At 42.6% G+C, this 17,931-nt stretch overlaps 1 protein-coding gene across 2 annotated transcripts in view; it reads left to right on the forward strand.

Annotated features, from left to right (window-relative positions):
• The first annotated feature begins 15,852 nt into the window (after positions 1 to 15,852).
• PROM1 (prominin 1) overlaps positions 15,853 to 17,931 on the forward strand; it is a 116,211-nt gene continuing 114,132 nt past the window's right edge. Inside the window, exon 1 of one of the 2 annotated variants that reach the window (XM_030801163.1) lies at positions 15,853 to 16,151. The gene's annotated coding sequence lies outside the window, so the exon portion shown is untranslated. Of the gene's footprint in view, positions 16,152 to 16,399; positions 16,465 to 17,931 lie in introns of those variants that run through there. The other variant, XM_030801164.1, reaches the window with a different exon arrangement.

Genomic DNA, 17,931 nt, shown 5'->3' on the forward strand with positions numbered 1-17,931 from the left:
GGAGTTCTGTTTAAATTCTAAGGATGGATATTTTGTCAACATTTGAACTTACTTCCCACTTTCCTTGATCTTCAAGTACCTCGTCCCTGTTAATGAAAAAGCAACAGATCATTCTGTGTTCTCAGCGGTCAAAAGGAATTTATTAGAATCTAGCTCTTTTAATATTTCTTTTGTCTCTAGCAGTTCCTTGGAGCCTTGAGTCAAAGTTTGCTCTAAATGGGATCGCTGTTGGGAGATCAGAAGAAAACTTGATAGGAATCTTTGGTGTGAGGCTGGCAGCACCTGTGTCCCAGCTAAAGGGCTATTGTAATCCCAGATCAATATGAGAGTCTCTTGAAAGGTTTAGAGGTAGCTGTGCATTTCACCTTTCCAGTGTTTATTCAAATTTTAACTACAAATTAATTGCAAAATGTTTACAATTTGCTATTTGCATCCCTAGAGATGATAAGCCCCATTAAGGCTTCTAAATTATTATTTTCAAGGAATTACAAACAAGACTTTCATGCAAATATACACTGAACACAAGTCAAAGATTTTACTCAACTCATTAATGAATGAAGGAACCAGTAAGATGTTGTGACCACACTGGTTCAAAGGGAAATTTGAAGAACAAACATTTATACAAGCAATTGGGGATTCTGAAATGAATATTTAAATTTTTAAATTTTTAATTTTTGTGGGTACGTAATATGTGTCTATATTGATGGGGTACATGAGATACTTTGATACAGGCATGCAATGTGTAATAATCACATAGAGTAAATAGGCTATCCATCCCCTCAAGCACTTATCCTTTTGTGTTACAAACAATCCAATTATACTCTTAGTTATTTTAAAATGTACAATTAAATTATTTTTGACAATAGTCACCCTGTTGTGCTAGCAAATACTAGATTTTATTCATTCTTTCTAATTTTTGTACCCATTAACCATCCCTACTTACCACCCTCTCCCTGCTCCACTACCCTGTTCAGCCTCTGGTAACTATCATTCTAATCTCCATCTCCATGAGTTCAACTGTTTTCATTTTTAGCACTCACAAATAAGTGAGAACATGTGAAGTTTGCCTTTCTGTGCCTGGCTTATTTCATTTAACATAATGACCTCCAGTTCCATTCATGTTACTACAAATGATAGGATCTCATTTATTTTATGGCTAAATAGTACTCCATTGTATATATGAACCACATTTTCTTAATCCATTCATCTCTTGATGGATACTTAACGTTGCTTCCAAATCTTGGGCATTGTGAACAGTGCTGCAGCAAATGTGGGAGTGCAGAAATCTCTTTGATAGACTGATTTCCTTTCTTTTGGGTATATATCTAGCAGTGGGATTGCTGGATCATTCGGTAGCTTTATTTTTAGTGTTTTGAGGAACCTCCAAACTGTTTTCCATAGTGGTTGTACTGATTTACATTCCCACCAACAGTGTATGAGGGTTCCCTTTTCACCACATCTTCACCATCAATGGTTATTGCTTGTCTTTCAGATAAAAGCCATTTTAACTTGAATGAGATAATACTTCATTGTAATTTTGATTCACGTTTCTCTGATGATCAGCAATGCTGAGCACTTTTTCATATCCCTGTTTGCCATTTGTATGTCTTCTTTTGAAAAATGTCTATTCAGATCTTTGTATTATTATTATTATTTAGAAATAAAGACAGGGTTTCACTATGTTGCTGAGGCTGGTCTCAAACTCCTGAGCTCAAGTGATCCACCTGCCTCGGCCTACCAAAGTGCTGGGATTACAGGCATGAGCCACCACACCCACACTATTCAGATCCTTTGACCATTTTTTAATTGGACAATTAGATATTTTTACTATAAAGTGGTTTGAGCTCCTTATATATTCTGGTTATTAATTCTTTGTCAGATGGGTACTTTGCAAATATTTTCTCCCATTCTGTGGGTTGTCTTTTCACTTTGCAGATTGCTTCCGTTGCTATGCAGAAGCTTTTTAACTTGATGTGATCCCATTTGTCCATTTTTGCTTTGATTGTCTATGTTTGTGGGATATTCCTCAAGAAATCTTTACGGCTGGGCGCGGTGGCTCACGGCTGTAATCCCAGCACTTTGGGAGGCCAAGGCGGGCAGATCACGAGGTCAGCAGATCGAGACCATCCTGGTTAACACGGTGAAACCTCCTCTCTACTAAAAATACAAAACATTAGCCGGGCGTCGTGGCGGGCGCCTGTAGTCCCAGCTACTCCGGAGGCTGAGGCAGAATGGCCTAAACCCGGGAGGCAGAGCTTGCAGTGAGCCGAGATCGCGCTACTGCACTCCAACCTGGGTGACAGAGCAAGACACTGTCTCAGAAAAAAAAAAAAAAAAAAAAAAAAAGAAATCTTTGCCTAATCCCATATCCTGGAGAGTTTCTCCAATGTTTTCTTATAGCAGTTTAATAGCTTGATTTCCCTCTTAGTGCTGCTTTCACTGTATCCCACAGGTTTTGGTATGTTGTGTTTCCATTGTCATTTGTTTCAAAAAAATTTTCAACTTTCTTCTTAATTTCTTCATGGATCCACTGGTCATTCCAGAGCATATTGTTTAATTTCCATGTGTTTGTATAGTTTTCAAAAGTCTTTTTGTTATTGATTTCTAGTTTTATTCCATTGTGGTCGGAGATGATGCTTGATATTATTTCAAGTGTTTTTTTCTTTTTAGTGTTTTAAGATTTGTTTTGTTACCTAACATATGATTTATCCTTGAGAATGATCCATGTGCTGAGGAAAAAATGTATATTCTTCAGCCATTGCATGAAATGTTCTGTAAATATCTATGAAGTTCATTTGTTCTATAGTGCAGATTAAATACAATGGTTTTTTTTGTTGATTTTCTGTCTGGCAGATCTGTCCATTCCTGAAAGTGGGATGTTGTAGTCTCCAGCTATTATAGTATTGAGGTCTCTCTCTCTCTTTGGCTCTAATAATATTCACTTTATGTATCTCAGTACTCCAGTGTTGGGTACATACAGATATATTTACAATTGTCATATCCTTTTGCCGACTTGATCCCTTTATCATTATATAGTGACCTTCTTTGTCTCTTCTTATAGTTTTTGTCTTGAAACCTATTTTGTCTGATATAAGTATAGCTACTCTTGCTCTTTTTTGGTTTGCATTGGCATGGAATATCTTTTTCTATCCCTTTATTTTCAGTCTATGAGTATCTTTATAAGTCAAGTCTGTTTCTCATAGGTAACAGACTCTTGGATCTTTTTAAAAAATCCATTTAGCCATTCTGTGACTTTTTATTGGAGATTTTACTCAATTTACATTCAACATTATTGTTGATAAGTAAAGACTTACTCCTGCAATTTTCTTATTTGCTGTCTGTTTTTTTGTTTTGTTTTGTTTTTTGTTTTTTTGGTCATTCTTCCTTCTTTCCTTCCTTTCTGTCTTCCTTTTAGTGAAGACAGTTTTCTCTAGTGATTTAATTCCTTTCTTTTTATTTTTTGTGTATCTGTTGTATGTTTTTTGATTTGAAGTTACCATGAGCTTGCAAATACTGTCTTATTACTCATTATTTTAAACTAGTGACAATTTAACACTGATTGTATAAACAAACAAACAGGCAAAAAGAAAATTAATAAAAACTCTACACCTTAACTTAATCCCCCTGCTTTATAAGCTTTTGTTTCTCTCTACATCTCATTGTCTATGTCTTGAAAAGTTGTGGTAGTTATTATTTTTGATTTATTCATCATTTAGTCTTTCTACTTCAGAGTAGTTAATATACCACAGTTACAGTGTTACAATATTCTGTGTTATTTGTGCACTTACCGGTAAGTTTTGTATCTTCAAATGGTTTTCCTTATTGCTCATTAATGTCGTTTTCTTTCAGATTGAAGTCTTTTCTTTAGCATTTATTGTAGGACATATCTGATGTTGATGAAATTCCTCAGCCCTTGTTTGTCTGGGAATGTCTCTATTACTCCTTCATGCTGTAAGAATATTTTTGCTGTGTATACTATTCTAGAGTATAAGTTTTTTTCTTTCACCACTTTAAATATGTCATGCCACTCTCTCCTGGCCTGTCAGGTTTCCACTGAAAAGCTTGCTGCCAGATGTATTGGAACTTCATTGTCTGTTATTTGTTTCTTTTCTCTTACTGCTTTTAGGATTCTTTGTCCTTGGCCTTTGGGAGTTTGATTATGCCTTGAGGGACTCTTCTCAGGGTTAAATCTGCTTGGTGTTCTCTAACATTCTTACACTTTGATACTGATGCCTTTTTATAGGTTTGGACAGTTCTCTGATATTATCCCTCTGAATAATCTTTCTACCCCTATCTCTTTCTCTACCTCCTCTTTAAAGCCAGTAACTCTTAGATTGTCGTTTTTAGGTAATTTTCTAGATCTTATAGGCATACTTCATTTAAAACCACCATTGCAAAATTATAACTGAGACAGTGAAAGAGATCTGACCTAACTAACTCCATCTTGCTTTTAACCTCCAAGTTGTCTTTGTTCATTCCTGGGCATAGGCCGAACTAACTTTGGGAGAAACTTAGTTTATATTTTGAAACAAAGACAGTAACAACCCTTTCCCAAAACCAAACCCTTCTTGCCTGGGGACTATACTGACCTTGTAGGACTAACAAGTTAGCCAAAAGATTAGCAATTATGGTTTAGGAGTCATGTAGCTGGAGGTTAAAAGATTCTGAGCCTCCTGCCTGACCAACATGGTGAAACCCTGTCTCTAATAAAAATACAAAGATTAGCCCGGCATGGTGGCACGCACCTGTAATCCCAGCTACTCAGGAGGCTGAGGCAGGAGAATTGTTTGAATCCAGGAGGCGGAGGTTGCAGTGAGTGGAGATCACACCACTGCACTCCAGCCTGGGCGACAGAGCGAGACGCTGTCTCAAAAAAAATGAAAGATTCTGACTCTCCTCAGATTGCTCCTGGGGATCATATTACTGTTGTAAAACTTAAGATCAGTGCTTGAGATATTTTGCAGACCCTGCACTTGATGGATCAGCTGGTACCACCCAGCCAGATCAATATAAGTGCTCATCTGGTCTTGTGGTCCCCACCTAGGAACTGACTCAAGGCAAGAGGACAGCTTTGACTCTCTATGATTTCATATCTGACCCAATCAATCAGCACTCTCAACTCACTGGCCCCTACTCATGAAATTATCCTTAAAAATTCGGATCCTCAAGTGCTTGGAGAGACTAATTTGAGTAGCAGTAAAACTCCAGTCTCTAGCACAGCCAGCTCTGTGTGAATTCCTCTTTATTGCAATTCCCCTGTCTTGATAAATCAGTTCTGTCTAGGTAGCAGGCAAGGTGAACCCCTTGGGTGGTTACATATTTGGGCAGTTACACATTGTTTTTTATTCTTTATTCTTTTGTCTCCTCTGTGTGTTTTCAAATAGCCTGTCTTCAAGTTCACTATTTCTTTCTTCTCCTTGATCAATTCTGCTGTAGAAAGATTCTGATGCATTCTTCAGTATGACAATTGCATTTTTAAACTCAAAAATTTCTGCTTCATTCTTTTAAATTATATCAATGTCTTTCTTAAATTTATCTGATAGAATTCTGAACTCCTTCTCCGTGTTATCTTAATTTTCTTTGAGTTTCCTCAAGACAGTTATTTTGAATTCTCTGTCTGAAAGGTCACATATCTCTATAGCTCCAGGGTTGTTCCCTGGGGCCTTATTTAGTTTGTTTAATGAGGTCATGTTTTCCTAGATGGTCTGAATGCTTGTGGATGTTCATTAGTGTCTGAGCATCAAAGAATTAGGTGTTTATTGTAGTCCTCATATTCTGGGCTTGTTTGTGCCCATCCTTCTTGGGAATGCTTTCCAGATATTCAAAGTGACTTGGGTCTCATGCCCAGTAATGTTATGGTTCTTGCAGACTTGTAGAGGTACCACCTTGGTAGTCTTGTATAAGATCTGGAAGAATTCTCTGGATTACCATGTGGGGACCCTTGTTCTCTTTCCTTACTTTTTCCCAAGCAAATGGAGTCTCTCTCTCTCTCTGTGCTGACCTGCCTGGATATTGGGGATGGTATGACACAAGCACTCCTGTGGCCACCACCACTGAGACTGCACTGGGTCTTGTCCACTGCCTAATGTAACCACTACCTGGCTACCATCTATGTTTAATCAAGGCCGTAGGGCTCTACAATCAGGAGCTGGTGAAGTTAGCCTTGTTTGTGTCCTTTACTTCAGGGCAACGAGCTCCCTCAGGCCCTGGGTGGCTCCACAGATACTGTCTTGGAGCCAGGGATTGGATCAAAAACCTTAGTAATCTATCTGGTGTTCTATTCTACTGTAGCTAAACTGGTACTCAAACCATGAGACAAAGTCCTTCTCCCTCTTCCTTCCTGTTTTCAGAGGCAGAGCAACCTCTCCTTGTGGCCACCACCACTGGCCCACAAGGAGCTCTGCCAGGCCACCAGTGATGTTCACTTAAGGCCCAGGGCTCTTCATTCAGCTTGTGGTGAATACTGCCCATTAGGGCAGTGGGCTTTCATCTGGCCCATGGCAGGTCTATAAATGCTATCCAAGTTCCTGGGCCTGGACTCAGGTACCCAAAGAGCCTGTTTGGTGCTCTCCTCCACTGTGACCTAGCTGATACCTGAAGCCAGGACATCTCAGAGTCTCACACAAGAAGCAAGTTTTCTACCTGTATATCGCTGTTGGTTATTAAGGGCCCATGAGTTCTTTAATCAACAGGTGATGAATCCTCCCAGGACTGGATTCCTCCCCTCAGGCAGCACGTTCCCTCCTGGCAAAGGGTATTTCTAGAAATGTCCTGTGGGAGCTAGAGCCTGATATGGGGGCCTCACAACTCTGCCCACTGCCCTGTCCTACTGTGGCTGAGTTGGTATCCAAGATCCAAGACAAAATCCTCTTTACTCTTCACTCTCCTGTCCTCAAACAGAAGGAGAGTCACTTTTGTTGCTGTGAGCTACACTGCCTGGGATTGAGAGAGGGGTGGAGCAAGCACTCCCCCTGCCACCCGACCTGGTGTCTCACTAGGTCATGCTCTACCCTAGTCCACTGTCTGTAAGTCCAGCACAGCATCAGGACTTGCCTAAAAATTGCAGTCCTTGTGCCCTAGACTGCCTTTCAAGTTCGTGTGGAACCCCAGAGCACTTCAGCCTGCAGTAGCAATGCTCTCCTAGAAACTCAGTTTCCAACTGCTGGGATGGGCACTTCGCCTCTGACTAGGTCTGATCCAAATGCTCCCTCTGTGGGTAGGCGCAGGCTGAGTTCAGCATGGTTTTCCTCTCTGCTCTTGCTCTTTGCAGCACTGAGTTCAATGCAAAGCCCCCAGCCACTATGCTGTCTCCCCGCCACGTGCAGATTCTCTCTCCATGCTACAAGGCTGCTTTGGGGGGATGTTGGGGGGTGGCACAGGTGATTCAAGATGTCTTTACTACCCTCCTCAGTGCCTCTTTCAGTGATAGGTAGTTAAAACCAGGCACTGTGATTGCTTACCTGATTTTTGGTTCTCATGAAGGTGCTTTTCTATGTGCAGATAGCTGTTAAAATGTGGTGTTCCCGTGGTGGAGTGATCAGTGGACGTTTCTATGTGGTCATCTTGCTCTGTCCCCTGAAATGAATATTTTCTAATAGATGTAAAACTTTTCAATATCCTATAGGGCAATAAAATGCTATGTTTGGGATCTTTTCTACAGGGTAGAGATGAATTGATACCTCCTGGAGAACATTCATTAGCATTGCTGTCAGTCTTCTAAAATTTAACTTCTACTCTTGCAGAATTGTAATATAGCCTCGCCAACTGAAATATAGCCTAGCCAATCGAAATACAATCAAGGCACTCACCTTTCAAGACTCCAGTAATTCCTAGAGTGTAATTATAGAGAGTAATTCCCTTAGATGGTCCCGCTTACAGGTCAGCATATTTCTAGCTCCCTAGATCTTTCTGGCCTAGAACCTTCCAAATCCTCAAGACGTCATATGTAAATATTTGTGAAATGAAGATTTAGCTTGTGGATTCAAAAGCCCTGTACTCTTAATTTAGGAAACTGGAAAAATTTTTAAAAAGGGGATGTGGTGGGAGTGAGAGAGAGTTTGACAAAGAAATAGAGCAGAAATAACAGCTACTGTTTATTGCCTACTGCGTGCCAGGTATTACACATACGTAACCTCATTTAATCTTTGCAAGACCTCTATTTTATAGGTGAGAAGACTGAAATTCAGAGAGGTGAAGTATTTAAGGTGAACTTATTTAAGGCTATACAGTGACATGCCTATAGATTTGGTGGCTGGTTTGGTGCTCTCCTCTGTAAGACAATAATCTCTAGGAGGGCAGGGGGCTTTGTTTTCTTCTCTGCCATATCTCTTTGCTCAGTCTGTCCTGCAGAAATGACACAATCAACATCTGTTGAATGCATGAGTAAGTAATGAATGAGAGAATGAATGGAATAGCAGAGCTAGGACCCATTCCCAGGTCTGTTTGACGTTCACATCTCATGGTTTTCCCACTATATAAAAATTGCTATTCTTTTTCCCTTCTCTATATAAGTGGCTGGCTTAATTTAACACTTTGATTGTTCTGGCAAAAAGGAAGAGTGCTTGAATTAGCATGAAGTTTTCTGGGTTTAAAATAATTATCTTATTGTAGCTTAGGTAGCAGATAAAATATGAAGCAGAAGAGAATTTTGCAGAGACTGCTTTTAAGAAAAATGTTTCACATAGGGTAAATATGCAAGGGGTCAGAATGAAAAAAAGACAACATTTGATAAAAAGTTTATTTTCATATGTATGTTCTGGGCCAGAGGTCATTTCAGTAACTAGAGTCCCTAACTCTGACCTATAGTAGGTGCAGAGTGAATATTACTGATGGAATGACTGACTAACAGATGCTTAATACGTACTTTCAGATGATGATGGGAGTAAGGGCAAATTAGTAAGTCTTTAGAGAAAGCTAGTCATAGTAATTATTCCCAGAAAGGTAAAACACTGCTTATCATTGACATATGTTTTGCTCTTCTATAAATTGTAAGTTGTTGGGTGAAACTTTTATGGATTTTGATAAAAATTGACAACTCTAGAATCAGAAAGTATGGAATTCTCCTGGCTGCCCCCTTCAGCAGTCTCTCCATTGCACTTCGGTGGATGGAACCTCCCCTTCCTGGAGCAAGTGAGAGAAAGTACCCGGATGCTTTTTGTGCTGCTCTCCTTTTCCCCACATGGTTAATAAAGGTAAGTTACAAAGCCCCATTGGAGTTGGCGCATATTAAAAATGATGTCAGAGGGAAACGCACAGATGAAAGCTGGCTCTAGAGATGAGAACTTTATTTGAAATGATCATTGAAAACCAGATTTTGACTCGTGAAAGACAAAACTACTCCTCACAGCCCCCATCAACGTGTGACTGAGTTTTCCAACTGCTCCCCAGCTTTCCTACTCCGAATCCAAGCTCCGAGGCACTGCCCTTGCCGGGCTCCATCTTGCCTTTCCTCCCCTTTGTTCAAGCTGGATTGAAGTTTTCTTCCTCTGCCTTTGAGTTAGTGTGGAATGGGCTTGATGACAAGTTACGAATCATACCTGAAGGTGCTTGAAGTACAAGAAGAATGTTTTCCTGGCTTTTGGTTATTAAACACCAGCAATGCTATTTTGGTATGCAAGTACAGAGCAAGGGAGGAAAAAAAAAAACAAAAAGACCAGAGGAACAGGAAATCATGAAGTTAAATATTTACAGGACAACTGTGCCTTGCATGAAGCTATTCAATCCCCCTCTCTCTCTTTCTCCTTCCTCTTCTCCTTTCCTCTCCCTCTCTCCTTGACTGTCTCGTACACAAATTTCAGTCTTAAGAGAGCAGAGCAGCATGTGATGAGATGACACAGCTCTCTTTCTTTCAGGGTCATATGCTGCCATGTTTGTTGGTTATACAAACACATAATTTTTTTTTGAAGCATGGTTATTCGTGGTAGAAATTATTAGGTTAATTGGAATAATTTGAGCACAAACGTATTTTGTTTTAGTCTTAGTGACTCAGAGAAAAGTAACTAAAACCTTTCCTCAGCCACTAGCCCACGTGGTCACTGAGCACGGCTATCATGCTGATGAGGAGTGTGAGGCTCAGGAAGGTCACGTGACTTACCAGGGCCCATGTTGGCAGCTGATGGAGCCTGAATGAATCTCCTGGCTCTCAGTCCAGTTCTTTTTCTAGAACATCATGCTATTTCATGATTAGATTTCATCTGGGCAGGAAAAATGAGCAGTAATTTCAGAAAGGGACATCTAAGCTTTTGCATCTAATGACTCTGAGTGTGTGTATTGGAATAAACATCTCACCCTCTAGCCTTGCATGTAACAAATGACATAGGCATTCAGTTGAGCTAAATTGCTGGACTGCAGAATGAGAGTTCCAGGTGGAATTGAATGGAACAAATCATTAGGTCTTGTCACTGCCTGCAAAAGGCTGCCCAGACTAGGTCATAATATTGTGTTCTATGTTTATTACTAATTCGCTCACTTATTGAACAACCACAATGGTCCAGGTGGAAATGTTGGGATATGGTATGGAAATGGGTGAAAACAGTTGAAGCATTCGGTGCCCTACCGTAAGGCAGATAGCCACCCATTTCAATCCAATGTGGCAGTGGCCTGAAAAGGTTTTATTTTATCTTCTGGTGCATTGGTGATCATGGGCCAGATCTGAGTTCAAATTTAGTGCTTGAGTTACTACCTGGGTGACCTCAGGTTACTGAACCTATTTTAGCCTTATCTTTATGATAGAGATAATATGATCTCAAACTGCTGTTGTTGCTAAGGTTACATAAAACAATTTATTTAAAGCACTGGGCCCAGCGCCTCATTCATAGTAAATGCTCGTTAAGTGTGGGTGTTACTCTCACTACTTCTGTTTTTTTTTTTAATTTAAAATTTTTGTGAATACAGAGTAGGTGCGTATATTTATGGGTTATGTGAGATATTTTGGTACAGGCATGCAATGTGTAATAAGGCGTAAGGGTAAAGGGGGTATCTGTCCCCAAAATCATTCTTGTTATTGATTTCTAGTTTTATTCCATTGTAGTCAGGGAAGATGCTTGATGCTATTTCAGGTTTTTAAAAAATGTCTTAAGACTTAATTTGACCTAACATATGGTTTATCCTTGAGAATGATCCATGTGTTGCAGAAAAGAATGTCTATTCTGCAGGCATCAGATGAAATGTTCTGTAAATATCTATGAGGCTCATTCTACAGTGCAGATTAAGTCTGATGTTTCTTTGTTGATTTTCTGTCTAGAAGATCTGTCCAAAGCTGAAAGTGGGATGTTGAAGTCTCCAGCTGTTATTGTATTGAGGTCTATCAGTCTCTTTAGCTCTAATAACATTTGCCTTATATATCTAGATGCTCAAGGGTTTGGTGCATGTACATTTACAATTGTTAGATCCTCTTACTGAATTGAGCCTTTTCTCATTATATAATGACCTTTGTCTCTTCTTATAGATTTGTTTTGAAGTCTGTTTTGTCTGATATAAATATAGCTACTCCTGCTCTTTTTTTGGTTTCCATTGGCTTGGAATATCTTTTTATGTTTCTTATTTTCAGTCTATTTGTGTCATTATAGGTCACATATGTTTATGGTAGGCAATAGACCAATGGGTCTTATTTTTTAATCCATTTGCCCACTTTATGTCTTTTGATTGCAGAGTTTAGTCCATTTACATTCAATATTATTATTGATAAGTAAGGACTTACTCCTGCTCTTTAATTATTTGCTTTTTGGTTGTTTTGGGGTCTTCTCTTCCTTCTTTCATTTCTTCCTGTCTTCCTTTTAGCAAAGGTAATTTTCTCTGGTGGTATGATTTAATAGCTTGCTTTTTATTTTTGTGTATTCATTGTGTTTCTTTGACTTGAAGTTCTCGTGAGCCTTGCAAATACTATCTTCTTATAACCCACTATTTTATGTTAGTAATTATTTAACACTGATTACATAAACAAAGAAAACTAATAAGAGCTCTACACCGTAACTTCCTCCCCTTGCTTCTAAACTCTTTGTTGTTTCTCCTTATATTTTATTGTGCTGTCTATGTCTTGACAAGTTGTCATAGTTATTATTTTTTATTGGTTCATCATTTAGTCTTTCTACTTAAGATAAGAGTAGTTTACACACCACAGTTACAGTGTTATAACATTCTGTGTTTTTCTGTGTACTTACGATTACCAGGGAGTTTTATATATTCAGATGATTTCTTATTGCTTATTAACATCCTTTTCTTTGAGATTGAATAACGCCTTGTAGCACTTCTTGTAGGACAGGTCTGGTGTTGATGAAATCCCTCCGCTTTTGTTTGTCTGAGGAAGTCTTTATTTCTCCTTCATGTTTGAAGAATATTTTTGCTGTATATAATTACTCTAGGATCAAAGTTTTTTCCCTTCAGCAGCTTAAATATGTCACCCCACTCTCTCCTGGGCTGTCAGGTTTCCACTGAATAGTCTGCTGCCAGATGTATTGTAGCTCCATTGTTTGTTAATTCTTTCTTCTCTTTTGCTGCTTTTAGGATCCTTTATCCTAGACCTCTGGGAATTTGATTATTGCATGCCTTGGAGTAGTTGTCTTTGGGTTTTTCTGCTAGGTGTTCTATATAATTCTTGTATTTGGACATTGATACTTTTCTATAGGTTTGAGTGGTTCTCTGATATTATCCCTTTGAATAATCTTTCTACCCCATCTCTTTCTCGACCTTGTCTTTAAGGCCAGTAACTCTTAGATTTGCTTTTTTAGGTAATTTTCTAGATCTTGTAGGCATGCTTCATTATTTTTTATTCTTTTTTCTTTGTCTTTTCTGACCATGTATTTTCAAATAGCCTGTCTTTAAGTGCACTATTTCTTCTCCTTAATCAATTCTGTTTTTGAAAGACTCTGATGCATTCTTCAGTATGTCAGTTGCATTTTTAAACTTGAGAATTTCTGCTTGATTCTTTAAAATTATTTCAATATCTTTATTAAATTTATCTGATAGAATTCTGAATTCTTTCTCTGTGTTATCTTAATTTTCTCTGAGTTTCTTCAAGATACCAATTTTGAATTCTCTGTCTGAAAGATCACATATCTCTATTTCTCCAGGGTTGTTCCCTGGGGACTTATTTAGTTTGTTTGGTGAGGTCATGTTTTCCTGGGTGGTCTGGAAGCTTTTGGATATTCATTGGTGTCTGGGCATTGAAGACTACCCCAAGAGCCTGCTTAGTACTCTACCTCCCTGTGGGTGAGCTGGTACCTAAGGGGAAGGAAAATATCCTCTTTACTTTTCCTTCTGCTTTTCTCAAGCAGAAGGAGTCTCTCACATTAGCCACCACAGTTGGGAATATACTGGATCTCACCTGAAACCAGCAGATCTCAGAGCCACACCCAAGAACCACAGTGTACTACCTGGGTATTGCTTCTGGCTATTGAGAACCCAAGGGCTCTTTAGCCAACAGGTGATGGGGTCCTGCCCAGACTGTTTCTTTCCCTTCAAGGCAGCAGTTTCCCTTCTGGCCTAGGGTGTGTCTAGAAATGTTATCCACAAGTTAGGACCTAGGATGGGGGTCTGATGACTCTGACTGATGCCCTGTCCTACTGTGGCTAAACTGATATTCAAGATAACAAAGTCCTCTTTACTCTTCCCCCTCTTCTCTTCAAGCAGAAGGAATGGGTCTCTTCGTGCTGTTTTTAATCACTCCAGCCACTAGCATTGGGACTGATGGAGACACTAAGGGTCCAAATGATTATTTTTGTTTTGTTTTTTTTAATTGCATTGGGATTAGGCAACAGAAGGGTCTAATGTGGCTGAGAGTTTTTGAGAGAGGAGCATTTTTAGGAGGGTAGCTGCATTCCAAGTAGAGAGCTCTGCTGGGGTAAAAGAGGCATGAGTGCTAGAAAAGGGCATGCAGTGGTGAAGAGCCACTAACAGCACTACCTGGGGTTGGGGTAGGGGTGTCACAAGCACTCCCTTAGCTCCCCTGTCTGGTGTCTCAGTAAGTCACATGCCCTCCAAGTCTTCTGGCTCTGAGCTCAGCATTTGGGCTTGCTTAGGAGTTGCTGTCCTTGTGGCCTAGGCTGCCTTTAAGGTTATTTAGGGCCCCAGAGCACTTTACTGAAAGTCAAGTTTTCACCACTGGTATGGGCTATTCCCTCTGGCTAGAGCTTGTCTAAATGCTCCCTCCATGGGTAGGCATTGGCTGAGTTCAGCCTAGTTTTGCTTTCTGCTATGACAGAGCAGCACTGAGTTCAATTCAAAGTCTCACAATCACTGCACTCTCCCTTTCCCAAGCCACAAGGCTGCTGCTGCTGGGGGATGGAGGACTGGCGGCATTGGCAAATCAAAACTATATTTCCTGGCTTCTTCAGTGCCTCTTTCAGTAATATAAAATTAAAACCAGATATTGTGGTTACTCACCTGATTTTTGGTTCTTATAAAGGTGCTTTTTGTGTGTGTAGATAGCAGTTAAATTGTGTTCCTGGCCGGGGTGGGGGGTGGGTTGCCAAACCTTCTATTTGACCATCTTGCTTCATCCCTTTCTACTGATACTATTGTTGTTGATATTATTAGGAATGAAAATGAGCCCTGTGAGTTATAATTGTCTTCATTTTGCAGACCAGGAAACTGAGGCTCAGAGAAATAGTAAGCAGCCAAAGTCACAGCGATTAAAAAAGGCAGGACCAAACTTTGTTGGAGATCAGGACCCACTCCTCTGAGAACTCACCTCTTGCTAGCTCCAGCCTAAAAGTGCTATCTAGGAGCAGGTTTATGGGACCCCAGGAGATGTTCAACCAGAGACTTCTGACCTGCAGGGGCTGCAGAGGGGAAATCTGCCCTGATTAGAAGATTTGTTTTCCACCCATATTAGTTTGATCTCACATTGCTATAAAGAACTACCTGAGACTGGGTTTCAGAGGCTGTATGGTAGGCATGGCCAGAGAGGCTTCAGGAAACTTAGAATTATGGTGGAAGGAGAAGGGAAAGCAAGCACATCTTCACATGGCAGCAGGAGAGACAGAGCAAGCAAAGGGGAAGTGCCACACTTCCCCCTTTTAAATCATCAGATATCCTGAGAACTCACTCACTATCATGAAAACAGCAAGGGGGAAATCCACCCTCATAATCCAATCACCTCCCACTAGGTTCCTCTCCCAGTGAATTATAATTCAATATGAGATTTGGATGGGGACACAGAGCCAAACCATCTAACCTTGCCATGTCCTAGTGTAATTTTTGGAAGTTTTCTGAACTAACATTTCGTGTCTAGAAATATACACACTCAAGATCAATCTAACTATTAAAAACAAAAAATGCTTATTTTCCAGTACCTGTTTTATGTTAGATTCTGGGGTAAAAGGTACTGACTTAATGTTCCTGTCTATCATTCATTTGTAGCTTGGGCATCCATCCTTTCATCTGTCTATCGATATCACAAACATGTATTAAACACCTACTGTATGCTAGACACCATCCTGAAGGTGCTTTTCTTCCCTACGTCTTTTTTTGCCTGCCGGAGAGTACAGTATTCTCAATTCAAGATAAGAAGTGGTGAATAAGAGTGAAGTGCAAATTGGTGAGGACACTTAGACACCGAGTGATTACTTCTGACAGGTTTCCACCACTCAGCTAAGTAGCAAGGTGAAGACTCCGAGGGTGAGCTGTAACTCACAGAGAGGGAAGACCAATAGGCAGTGAGAAAAGAAGTTGCAGCGGCTTCACGTTATAGCAGATGCCTGTGTGTACACATGGGAGCGAATATGGCTTTATGCTGTTTTTCAACCGCTTCAGCCACTAGCATTGGTACTGCTGCACACTAAGGATTCAAATGATTTTGTTTTATTGTTTTTTGTGTTTTTTTTTTTAAATTGCATTGGGATTAGGCAACAGAAAGGTCTAATGCGGCCGGGATGAGAGAGGAGAGTTTTTAGGAGGGTAGTTGCATTCTAAGTAAGGGACTCTGCTGGGGTAAAAGAGGCGCGAACGTTGCAAGAAGGGAGTGCGGGAGTTGAGCAGGCACCTCTGCAGGAAATGGATGCTGTCCAGGTGCTGGTGGGCGCCCCGGGGCTACGTGGCGAAGCAGCTCAGCCGGTCCAATCAGAGCGCGTCCGGGGCTCGGGTTTCGCGATCTTTAAGTGATTGAGGCAGATCCACACGCGGCACCTGGCCATGCGCTCAGCTCTCCCGCCACGGTGAGTATGTTTAAGGAATCCTTCCCATTACGGCGGCTCCGTACCTAGGTCCCCGTCCGGGACAGAGGAAGCCGCAACAGGTCCCCCCGGGCACCCAGGCGTTTCTCCTGCCTCCCGCCACGTCCGAGGGTCCGGCCGCAGCGCCGCCTGAGCCCCTCCCCGGCCGGCGGTGGGGGGCGGGCTCTCCGAAAGCCGTCACGGTGGTCCCCGAAGCCGGGTCATAAATAATTCACGAGCCAGGGCCTGGCGAACTAAGGGAGGGGCGGCGGCAGCGGTGACTAGGGCGGGAGCAGGAGCGGGAGCCGGGTGCACGGTGAGTAGCTGGGTCCTCATCCGGGAACGAGAGAGGCATCTGCTGACCAGGCGCGGGGCTGAGCGCACTCTTTCCACTGTACTCGGGGTGTACAGTGAGGAGTGGACGGGTTCGCTCTGCGCCCCCCTTACCCTAGCCATCTGCGCCGCCTCCCTGGCCCCTCAGTAGGTAGTGCGGGCCCGGACAGCGGCTGGGAGCTAGAAGGACTGCGGGGAGCGCGTGGCGGTCCCGGTGCCCGGCCAACCCAAACTTTTTCGGCTGAGTGGTGGCCCGCGACGCCCCGCTTGGGTCTCCTTCCCATCCACTGGGGATGGGGGCGGGGGTGGGGGTAACCGGCGGCTGTGGTTCCGGAGCGGGAGTCGGAGGTGAGTGTGCGAGGCGGACCGGGGCCTCAGAGACTTCGGACTCGCTCTCGGGGAGAACGGTGACCGAGGTGAGACTCGCCAGGGTCTTGGGAACGAGTCTGCGGTAAAGCAAACTCTAGGGATGGCCCCGGGGACGTGAGGCGCTGAGCTTCCCTGGCTGAGTGCGGAAAGGGGCCAACACTGTGCAGCCGACCACAGCCGGAGGAGGAATATGGGGGTACAAAGCGAGGCCATCTCCCCGCGTCCGTGGGAGAACGCATGCACCCCTGGCTTGAAGCACCCTCCCAGCCTCCCGCTCCACGGCCCTTCTGCGTGCATGCGCGGGGACCCGCGGCTATCGCTAGATGGAGAACTGGGGTGCTCAAGGCGCACCCTGTCAGAACGCGCCGACCGGACAACAAAGAGGAGCGTGGACAGACCAGGAGCTTCACGGCTGTAGAAAGTCGGAGGCTCGGGATCAGTTTCCCCGAGAGCCCGCGTCTGGAGGGGCAGGGAGTCGGATCGGAGGGAGGAACGAGCTCCGGAACCCCTTCTCTCTGGCAAGATCGCCCCCGATCTGTGCCCAACAGGGGCCGCGGCGGGGATCTGGCGCCGACGCGCTCGGAGCAGCCAAGTTACTCCGGCAACCTCCTCCCCTGCGCGGCTGCGAATTCCTGGAGTCTCTTGGCTTCCCGCGCCCGCCCCGCCGCTCATTCTTTTGTGTCCCGCAGCTCGCGAGAGGCTTCCGCCCAGAAGGGAGCTAGGCCAGGAAGGGGCTTGACCTGGAGGTGGTTTGGAGGTAAAGCGCGGGGAATCCGGCGCCCCAGGCTTCATTCTGCAACAGGTTGCTCCTGGAGCCCGCTAAGGCGACTGACCTTTCTGGAGAAAGGTTTGCTGGAGTTCCTGAGGGCGGCAGCTGTTCTTTGTTAAGAAAGCAAGTGCATGATCGTAGTTCTAGAGTGCCCCCCGAGACTCACGCGACACGAACAACCGCTGCGATATGTTGGGTTGAATCACAAGAAATTGTCGGTTTTTTGGATGGAAGATGTGAATATCATCAACCTCATATGGTTCAACTTGTGTGTTGTTACTCATTTTTCTTTTCTCACCGTCCTCTCTGTCC

Source organism: Nomascus leucogenys, chromosome 20 (assembly GCF_006542625.1).
Source record: "Nomascus leucogenys isolate Asia chromosome 20, Asia_NLE_v1, whole genome shotgun sequence".
NCBI classification, from domain to species: domain Eukaryota; kingdom Metazoa; phylum Chordata; class Mammalia; order Primates; family Hylobatidae; genus Nomascus; species Nomascus leucogenys.